Source organism: Falco rusticolus, chromosome 13 (genome assembly GCF_015220075.1).
Source record: "Falco rusticolus isolate bFalRus1 chromosome 13, bFalRus1.pri, whole genome shotgun sequence".
Classification (NCBI taxonomy): domain Eukaryota; kingdom Metazoa; phylum Chordata; class Aves; order Falconiformes; family Falconidae; genus Falco; species Falco rusticolus.
This window is the reverse complement of record NC_051199.1, coordinates 21,438,939-21,449,119: the sequence shown is the minus strand read 5'-3', so window position 1 is coordinate 21,449,119 and position 10,181 is coordinate 21,438,939. Positions and strand designations below refer to the sequence as shown.

The 10,181-nt window shown below is 38.3% G+C and overlaps 1 long non-coding RNA gene across 3 annotated transcripts in view; it reads left to right on the top strand.

The window, feature by feature from the left end:
* LOC119156464 overlaps window positions 1-5,668 on the top strand; it is a 29,922-nt gene extending 24,254 nt beyond the window's left edge. The window contains exons 4-8 of one of the 3 annotated variants that reach the window (XR_005107151.1): window positions 88-190; window positions 1,784-2,005; window positions 2,091-2,159; window positions 3,711-3,776; window positions 5,630-5,668. This is a non-coding gene — a long non-coding RNA (uncharacterized LOC119156464). Of the gene's footprint in view, window positions 1-87; window positions 191-1,783; window positions 2,160-3,710; window positions 3,777-5,629 lie in introns of all 3 variants that reach the window. The other 2 variants (XR_005107150.1, XR_005107152.1) reach the window with 2 other exon arrangements.
* The last annotated feature ends 4,513 nt before the right edge of the window (window positions 5,669-10,181 follow it).

The following is a 10,181-nucleotide window of genomic DNA, read 5'->3' as shown; positions in this document are numbered from 1 at the left end:
AGCTGAAATATATGGCAATTAAGAAAAAGGGAAATTTCTATAGGCAGAAAATCAGGCTTCTTAAGATCTGTGTATTCTTGATTCTAGCATATGTGGAGGAGACTTCTAGAAGATTGATGTGTGAAGACAGCTAGCTTTTCAAAATGAATTCTGAGGACCAGCAGCGCTCAGCACTGCATCAGAAATGTGGGTAAGCACAAAAGGCATCGGTGCAGAGGTGATGCATTGGTGTGATAACAAGGCGGAAGCTTCAGCTGTTTGGAAGGTGTCAGGTGAAAGGGCTGCCTGCTAAGTACTGTGCTTTTTGACCCACTGGAGGGTAGCGTGCCAAGAGCAAGGTATTGCAGAGTGCAGTTAGGTGACCTGACTGAATGAAAAGGTTGAATTCCAAAGACACTACAAGCTACTAGAAAGACAGCAGAGATTACAATGGCGCATCACTGTGTACATATTAGGGGCCCCTTCCTTTCCTACCCAAAATGAGAACCTTCTTTTACTCACTGTATGTGAAAAATAAATGCAACTCACCTTGGAGGGATTTTAAATTAAAATCTGTAATGCCATGTAGTGTTGTGGTGATGAGCACTTGATAATCTTACGTTATCCAAGCAAAGCTTGTGTGTTAAGTAACACATGAGCCTGAGAAGAAAGGCAAATTATCGGATAGCTTTTTATTATTAGGTGAACAGTCAGTCCTATTCACTAATTAAGATGGGCATCCAGTGAAAAAAATGATAATTTATAATCATGTACCATAATGATACATGCAAGAAACCAAATTAAATCAATCTTGATGTAGTTATTTAGAACACATACTGAACTTTTGAAATTTTGTAATTGTGTTCTGTTCGTGTTTTTATGAGTACAGTATGTACACTTTATGCCTGAAAAATGTAAAGTGTTATATGAGTAAAGAGTATTATTTCACAATTATTATGGAAATGCTATACTCTGTGATTTCTCTTGCCTGATCCTGACTAAACAAATTTCCATGATATGCTTTTGTTTGTATGGCTTTTCCCTTCTGCCTGTGGCAATATATTCTGTAAATGCGTAAGTGCCTGGCAGGCGTGCTGATCCAGCAGGTGGTGCTGCGTGCCTGTGTATTTCAGGGTGGTTTTTTGGTTGTTGTGGGGTTTTTTGTTTGTTTTTAACAACAGTAGTTATGGACTCCTCAGTTAAAAGGGAATATGTAATTCATATTCTTAAATATATATACACATACAGAGAAGGTTTTTCTCTAAATTATGTGTGTTATTTTTAAAGCTGTTAGAGAAACAAAAGTAATTGTAACATGAGAAACTATTTTTCTCTGTTAACATTCCTTTTGGATTGACTTTTCAATTATGTAGACCACTGTGCCCTTTTGTTCAAATTATATAAATGTAATCCTACCGTTTCTGGCCTTTAAAAGACTTACAGCTCCTCTTGTGCCTGGTAAAAAAAAATAAAATAAAAAATCATTTCTTGTTTGTTTATGCCCCAACACCTTAAATGGTTATCTGTGTGAAAACAAAGATTTCAATATGATTTGCTTTCTAAGAAGTGATACTTTTGTTACCTAAATACAGGGAAATGTTTTTTTCCTGGCTATACATCTAAGCCACCTACTGAAATAGGACTCATTTGAAAGGTTATTTGATTATTTATGACTAACCCAGTGTAGCCAGTTAGTGTCATTTAACCATTGTTTATAATAAATTTCTCACGTGAACCTTTTCCTCTGAGTCGCAGGGTGTTCGATAATGGGGGGTAATGGGCCACATTGTATCTTTTCTTTCAGATGGGTGCACTAAGACTGATAACACAATAGAAGAAGCAAAATGGGAAGAGAGATTGAGGGGACCAAACAAGTATGAGATCAGAACATGCAGGAAGTCTGATGGATGGAGAATCTGGCATGATAATGACTTATGTATTGACTACAATCTGATGTCTTGAAACCTGGATCTCCTGACATAGGAAAAACTTGGTTGCATAAAAAGGAAAATTGCTCATAATCCAGGTCTGATCTGTTAGCAGTTACATGTAGTTTACTGCTAACCAGTGAATGATATAAATTGACGCCAAGTTTAATACATTGCTCTTAGGAAAAAAAAGACAAATATAAGCCGAAATCAAGTACCTCTGAAGTCTAAGGAAATTTAAATTTGTCACCAGTAGGTTCTCTTTGGCCCATTCTATACTTTTTGCATAGTTGTGCTGGTAAAAGCTGTGATTTATGCTGGTACAGTGCTGCGGGCATGGGCTTTTGTGTGGTGGATATGGGTGCAGAGGAGAAAAACCCATCCTTTTGTGGCAATATTAATTTGAAAAATTACTATAAGCCATACCAACATAGGGTAATATACTTGTCCAACCTGAGTTTCACTAAGAGGCTGGTAGGGTAGCTGTTAACAACAAATCCCTTTACGTATAGACAAAAGCTTATTTTATGTCGGTGGCGAAGGGTCGGTACTTGTACACCCCCTTTGAGCGTCAGACAACAGAGGGCGCTGCAGCCAGCAATCTGAGCGGTACCCAGTGGGCTAGGATGTGCGTTTTCAAAACACTGCAGAAAATGTTCATGTAAAACCATTACTAGGTTTTATTTAATAACCTCATAACCCGCCCCCCCCCCCCCCTCTCTCTCCTCCTCCTCCCCTGTGTTCCTCTAATGCCTTTTACAGCTCGTGCTGCACAGCATGAAGCCTTAGAGCTGTATTCATCAATGACTCACACCCTTGCTTAGGGGCCAATTTTCATGGAAGCTATACAGGAAAATTTTGAAATGCACCTATCTCATGCAGGGCACAAGATGATTTCTCTATTCATTACTATTCCAAAAGGACTTGTTGTCCTTTGGAAACGTTCAGATATTACTTACATTTGTGTGTGCATGCATACATGTGCAAAGCGAACTGGCCTTTAGATTTGAGTATTCTAAAAATAAAAAATTATTGTTATTATCATTGACACTAGTCAGCTGAAAGGTAACTAAGGACCTGCTTACACTGGGTGGAAGCAGGAAAATGCAAAAGAAAAGCAGCACTGTGCTTTAGATGAGCAAATCCTACAGACTCGAGCACAAAACTTGTTAAAAATCACCCTTTTGTTTGATGCTATGATTAGCAGCCTTCTGAGGAATCTGGGAGTAAAGCCAAGGACTTACTCTGAGAAACTGAACTGCACTTTTGCTTCCAGAAGTTATTAGTGTAGGTCAAGGTTATACTACATCTCTAAAAGACCAGAAGAAAACATGTTCCTTTCCCCTAAGATACCATGTGTTAACTCAAGCTTTTAACTTTGTGGGGGTGAGGGAGATAAAATCATAGAAATTATTAGCCAAAATGACCTTTCTGTTTAAAACCCATCTGATGGGAAGGGAGTCTTTACTGCAAAGTTGCCAGTCATAGAATAATTATGTTCTGAGGCATTGCTAATTATAACAAAAATTATTTTAAACATTTTTGGGGAAGAGACTGAGACTTAACTGTGTAGCATAACACAGTTTTATTTACACAGTACAAAGTAGCTTATACCCCTACAGGATTAAACTAATTGTGATATTTACTGTAAGTTGTAAAACTTGTGTGAGGCATTGATGAACCAGAACTGGTAGGAAAAAAAGAGGATAAAATATACTTTTGCATTTCATAAGTTTTCTAACTTGGGTATTTCAAATTGTAATCCTAAAACCAGCATCCTCCGTCTTTTTGTTCCTTAAACAGGATGGAAAAAATTTCTGCAGATCAGGCCTATTCAATGACATTAATTTCTACCTTCAGTCTGCTAAGGTGAGTTCCTCAAGGATGTGTTAAAGATCAGATTTGGGTTTTCCCTATTTGTGGATATTGTTTTGCCGAAGTGAGTTTTGCTAAAGTAACTTTTCGCTTGTCAGATAAGTTTTTTCCATGTTAAGATGGTCTAATGAGAGAGCATTGTCTTACAAGAGTGCACAGAATTACAAGGCTCACGTGTATGTAAATGTAACGGGAAAATTCATGACCCTATCACATCCAAAAAATCGGCACTGAGTCCAATAAAGGCAGGAGCATGTTCCTTATTTTAAAGATGATGAAACAGAGGCACAAAGAAGTTAAGCGGCTTGTCTCACATTGCTCAGAATACAAAGTAGGAGATGAGGGGTTTTTATTTGCATTTTATTTTCAGGCACAACTTTAACACCTATATGAAATAATTGCTATTTTGCTTACATAGGGTAGCCTGTATCCAGTTCTTTCTAAAGTCCGTTTGTGCTGTAGAGAGTATGTAGGGATTGTGAATGTACTCCTAAGTAGCATTCCACAGTTGAACTAATTGCCAGGCCAAGCGAGGGACCACAGTAAATGGGTGAATAATTTGATCCAAGATGGATTTGTACTCTACCAACACAGCCTGAAATCTTCTAATGCTTTTGGATTTGACTGTGAGCTGTTCATTGTTGTTTGAGCCTGTTCTTTTCTATTACCGTATTTTCTCTGGATATCGTTTCTGTGTACCTTATCTTTGCATAAAAGGCCACATCTTTACCATATTTCCAGGGACTAGTCAGTAGAAGCGTACAAAATTTACTGCTGCAGACCAAAGTATGACAGATAAAGGTAGTGCATTACAAAGTTCTTGCCCTCAATCTTGCAGAAGGCTCTCTGTGCCTCTGAGAGCAGTGGTACATATGTGGCTACGCTGTAATGGGAGAAGGGTTAACGGCAAACCAAGGTGTTTTCTGCAGCAAAAGGAGATGGAATCTTCTCTAAGCAATTACCTTTTATGTAATAAACAATGTCAGTGGTCAATAGAGGGAGTTTTCTTACCCTAATCCCCTTCCATTTAACTTAAAATAGAAATGCTATTAGTTTGACTAGTAGGTTGGTGTATCGTGAAGCCTGGCCATACATGGTTTGCGTGTTAAATTTAACTGCCAGTGGAAGGGTTACTACAGTAGCCTTTGTCTATCCTTTCCTTGAATAAAATACAATAAACAAATAAAATGCATGCTAGAGCTTCAGTGGTCTTAGGTGCTTTTGGCAGACTTGCCTATAGATATACTGCAGTCTTTTTGGAATACAGAGTGCATTGCTGCTTTTTTTTACAGATTTGATTGGCGTCATGAAATTGTTCATAGTTCTCCTGTACTTTTCACTTCTTTTGACTCTGAAAATCCAGATTTAATTACTAATAGCTACTTGCCAAAATAATTTCATTTTACTGAAGGACACACATAACGGGTTATCATTAGGTATCTAGTGGCAGTACAGATAGCTTGTGCTTTGACTGACCCCTAAAGGAGGGGAAGGTTTAATAAGAGAGAAATGCCAAAAGCCATGATACATGCTTAAGGTAATGAAGAATTTAAAGATTACAACAGCATATCTGTCTTTCTACACACAAGCTTTGACTTCCAGTGAATGTGATTTTCCTCATGGTTGTGGTGAGATTTTGGGTACAAAGTGACCACACAGCTGAATATTCCATAGCTGAATGGCCCCTGGCTCAGTTACAGGATACACCAGAGCTTCGAGGCAACATGTTTATAGTTTTCTCTGTTACATAGAAGCAGCCTCTGTGTCCACTGTTCTTTCTAGTAGAGTGCAGCTACTGTGATCTCTTTCCTGACCATCAGTTTTCTGATGTCTTCTTTTTTCTTCAGAAATACACTTGAAGAAGAGTTGCCTTCAAAAAAGAAAAATGGAGCACAAAATTAGAGGTAAAGAAAGTTAGTGCCACTTAATATTATGAAAGGTTATATGCAAAAGTAGTGGAAATTGCAAATGGGTCCTTATTTTTTTAGTATTGTTTTTATATTGTGGGTTTTAAATCGCTTTCTTTATAAAAGGTGTAATGGTAAAGCAAGGGCAATGCCATGGAAGGCCAGTGGCCTTACAGTTATAGGAAGCGGATCGAAGAAGAGCCTTAGCTTGACCTTAGCCATAGCCATTCCCAGTGTTCTGCTGGTCTCAAGTAACTGCGATTTTCTTCTGTTCCCCATTTGTGTCTGTGAATCCTCAGCACTTGAATCCTTCCGCTTCTGGCTTATAAAATTCTGGTCTGTAATAAGATTCTTCATTTTCTTCCTCATTTTGGCAGTACTGAGGGAATCAGAACAGTAGTTAATTGTTTATTTCTTAGCAGTTCTGGTTTTTGTGGAAGGAAATTGGGCTTCCTCCTACTGGCATATGTGGAGCCAGAGAATGCCCCAGAGTTGTCAAGGCAACAGCTTTTGCTTGGGGAGCCTTAGAAGAGAAAGTGACAGGAATGTCCTCCAGAGAACCAAGGTCTTTTGTTGTATGTCATACAAATGTGCGTGGTCTCTTTACTGCAAACAGTATCTGTTTGTGGCTTATTGAAAGTAGAAGTTAACACACGGTGCAACATAATGAGATGGACCTTATGCTTCTGACAAAAACATTCTAATGTATATGCAGGAACCCCAGCCCAAACTGGGGTTCTCTTCTATGTGTTTGTTCTGTTGTGCAAGGTCATTATGTGGCCATGTTAAACTACTGGCATAAATCAAGTATTTTTTACAGTTTTGGAAGGGAAGGGATGCTTGGTTTTCTTTACTACCTAGAACTTCTAGCAAGCAATGCATTCTGCCTAGTGTTTTTACCACTATTCAGTGCTCCAGAAGAAGGGTGTCTATTGGTCTGAACTACTAACTGGATTCTTATGGTGATACTCCTTGCCTTCACCCGGACATTTGTTTTGCATGCTGGACAAACTTTAAAAACAGTGAACCAGATCCTTAACTAGTATAAAGCACATAGCTCACCTGAAACAACAGAGCTATGCTAAGTGCATCCGGTGCAGACTGTGGTCTGCCTGAATTCAACATGAAAAATGCAATTGCAAGAGTGCTAGAAATGCCTGTAACCTAGCATTCTGTCACAAGGGCAGGATCCAAGGATTCTTTCTGCACTGTAGTATTTCTGGAATTTCTACTGCCTCAGCAGCCAACAGTTAGAAAACTTTACATCTCTATGTTATAGTTGGAATAGTGAATGCATATTTCTATGGAGACATGAAAAATGATACATTTGCCATTAGACATACAATGAGGCTGTCAAGAGTTTAACAACATATTTTGTATAGGGAGATCAGATGATACTAAAACTTGTTGCTGTGCTCAGTATTGGCACGCAGTGTTACCATCTTCATGCAGTGGTTACTTGATGTCTCTAAAGTGCCTATTTGCTGTCATGTTACTGCTATATGTATAGTAAAATAGTATATAGGACATAGCATAATCTTATTTGATATTATTATCCTGTAATTTTCTTTAAAAAGATTAATCCTGTAAATACTGTACAGTTGTATTAGGAGCTGCAGTAAGCTGTTTAAGATTTATGTGCAGCAGCGTTATTTATATTTATAGTCGATGACCTTGATACCTTGCACCTACAGTTAAGTTGAGATATTTTTCTGTTACTTTGTTTCTTTATTTTTCTTGGCCTTGGTTAAAAAGAAGCCCCAAAATACTGTTTGATTTTTGATTTACAAAAGAACTTCTGAACTTACTTTCACAAACTGTGATACACATAGATTTTGGCGCTATTTTAACACTTATTCCCATTTCATGTAGTCATTTATGTCACTGGGGAGTGAGTAGGGTAGACCTACAGATACAGAATATTACCTATGAATTAGGCTCTTTGAAATGCATTTCATTGCAGTATCAGTCATTGCAGAATAAGGTTCTAAGCCTTAATACACGCAATCTCTTTAGAAGGCAGAATATTTGAATTTTGGTTGCAACACAGGCAGTTGCATGAAATGATCTCTCCTGACATGTCAGCTGAAATATCAGAAATCCTATTTCTAATCCCTTCCATGTAATATGGCATGGGGACACAGATACATATCAGCCATAAAGAGAAACAGCACAGCCTTTCAGACACACTCTGCAGGCTGCCTATAATTCAGTCCCCCTTCTCCAGCCTTTCTACCCACTGGTTGAGTCTCTTGTTGCCCTTCCAACACCTAATGCACTCCTGACACAATGGAGGGAGGGCAGGAGCAGTGTGGTGAAAAATTAGACGCTGCAGACAAAAACTTGACAGACTGTCTTTCTCCTAGTGTCACAATATGAACTGGCCAAGTGAAAAATAATGGCCATTATCCCGTCTCACTGAGTGACTTAAATGACTCACAGCTACATGCAGAGAAAGTTCTCTGGACTATTTTCATGGGGTTTTTTTAATTTAATTTGCACGGTAAGATGTACAAGGTAGGTTTTTACAGTTTAAGCACCTTCACTTTTCTCTGACCCCTGTGTAAAGTAAGGATAATTTCACTGAACTCATTGGAGTAATTTTATTATCAAATGGATGTTGCAACAGCACTTTCACAGTCCTTAGGCAACTTTCCAGTTGTCACTTCTCTATGCTGATGATAAGCTCCTATTTACATCTTCCCTAAGACTGAGGTTTCTAGGCATGCTGGGCATTCAACCAGCACCGTACTTCTGACTTTCTTGGGAAAGATGGTTCTTTATGAACGGTGTTAGTGTTGTAAAGGCCATAACTTGAGTCAACACCCAGGAGTCTCATGCCCCCAAGCACCTTCTGGTAACAATCTGGAAAATCTAGATATTTTGATAAGTGCAATATTGTATTTAGAAATTTACAAACACTGCCTCAGGTTCACTTGAATGTTTGTCTTCGACATTCCAGGCTGGTACCTATATCCTGGGATGCTGGCCAGGTCTCTCTTTCTTACCTTTGTCAGAAATCCTGTCTTTGACTTGAGATACTTTTCTCTCTGGAAGTTTCACTAAAACTGCTAAACTCCTGTGAAAAGTTTCAATTCTGAGAACAGTTTTCTTGAAGAATTCCCAGCAAATTCTTTACAAGACCTGTGGTAAAAGCAACTGTTCTCTGCCTCCATGTCCAGTTACTTCTGCTAATTCAAAAGCATAGCCGCAGGCTTGAGAAGAGCAGCTGTATGAGCAAAAGCAGCCAGAGTCTACACGTAAGGGGAAAGGAGAGGGACCAAGCATTGTGTAATACTGTAACTATTCTATCCCATGGGAATCTGAGCCACAAACCTGACTATCCCCTATTGTGTGCTACAGCTTCTGTAACCTGACCTGACCAATAAATCCTTTCATTACTTACAATTGGGTCCATACTTGTACAAAAGCTAGGAGAAGACTGCTTGTACCTACTCAACCAGTTGCTGTTAGCGTGCACAGCTTTTAAAAAGCACACTCAGAGAAGTCAGGAGCTTCATGTGCTTTCTGAGCTTTTCTTCTTCCATCCACGCCAACTGCTGTCAGGAGTGCCTACAGAAAATGTGTGCATGTTGTGTTTGGAAGGCCTTCCAACACACCAAGGCACTGCATGTACTTGATCATAAGGCTTTCTCTGGGTGTGCCTGAAGCCATGCTTATATGATTAGTATGTCTGGTCTTGAGAGCACGTTGGAAGTATGGCTTGAGAGGCAACAGAAGGTGATGTTTGTCTTATTTATTGCTAATGTAGATAAGATACTGTAAATAACGGCAAGCCAAAAAAAAAAATCAGATTGTTCCAAGTGCAACATGCCAGAAATTGCTTTCTTCCCTTTGCAGCGGAAATGTGTTTAGCAATCTCTTCTCATTTATTGTTTTTGATGGAAGAAAAATCTTACCACAGAATTAGAATTTCATATGCCTAAATATATGTTCATTCTTCCAGCAGCACTCTCCATCTTTTCTCACTTCTTTCACTTTTTGGGAATTTGTGGTTAGACAGAGCAAGGTGTTTTCTCAAACTTTATTTTGAAAAATCTTACAAAAAAGTCTCATCTCTTCCTGGATTTTATTCTCTCTCAAAAAAATGCATACTGTATTTTGTCTGCAGGTACGGAAGTGGAATAAAACCAAAAACCTGCTGAAATGAATATAAAACTATGAAAGTTAAGAACATGAAATCCAGTGAAGGAGTTCTGCTTCCATATTTAATATGCATAAGAAATGTGAATTTAGTTTATAGTAAAATAATATTTTTATGAATTATTACTTGCAGAAAATCAAATAATGATGTGTACTCTTTTTCCTTTTTTACCTTTGTTCCAGTGTGCTAAAATCATATTTTTTTGCAGTGTAGCACTCTGTTGATAAAGCCTGAAGTACATGACAATATGACTGAAATTCATTATCAAGCAAATAGTGTAGTGAACTTTGCAGCAAATCAATGCAAAGTAATCTTCCTTTTCTCTCT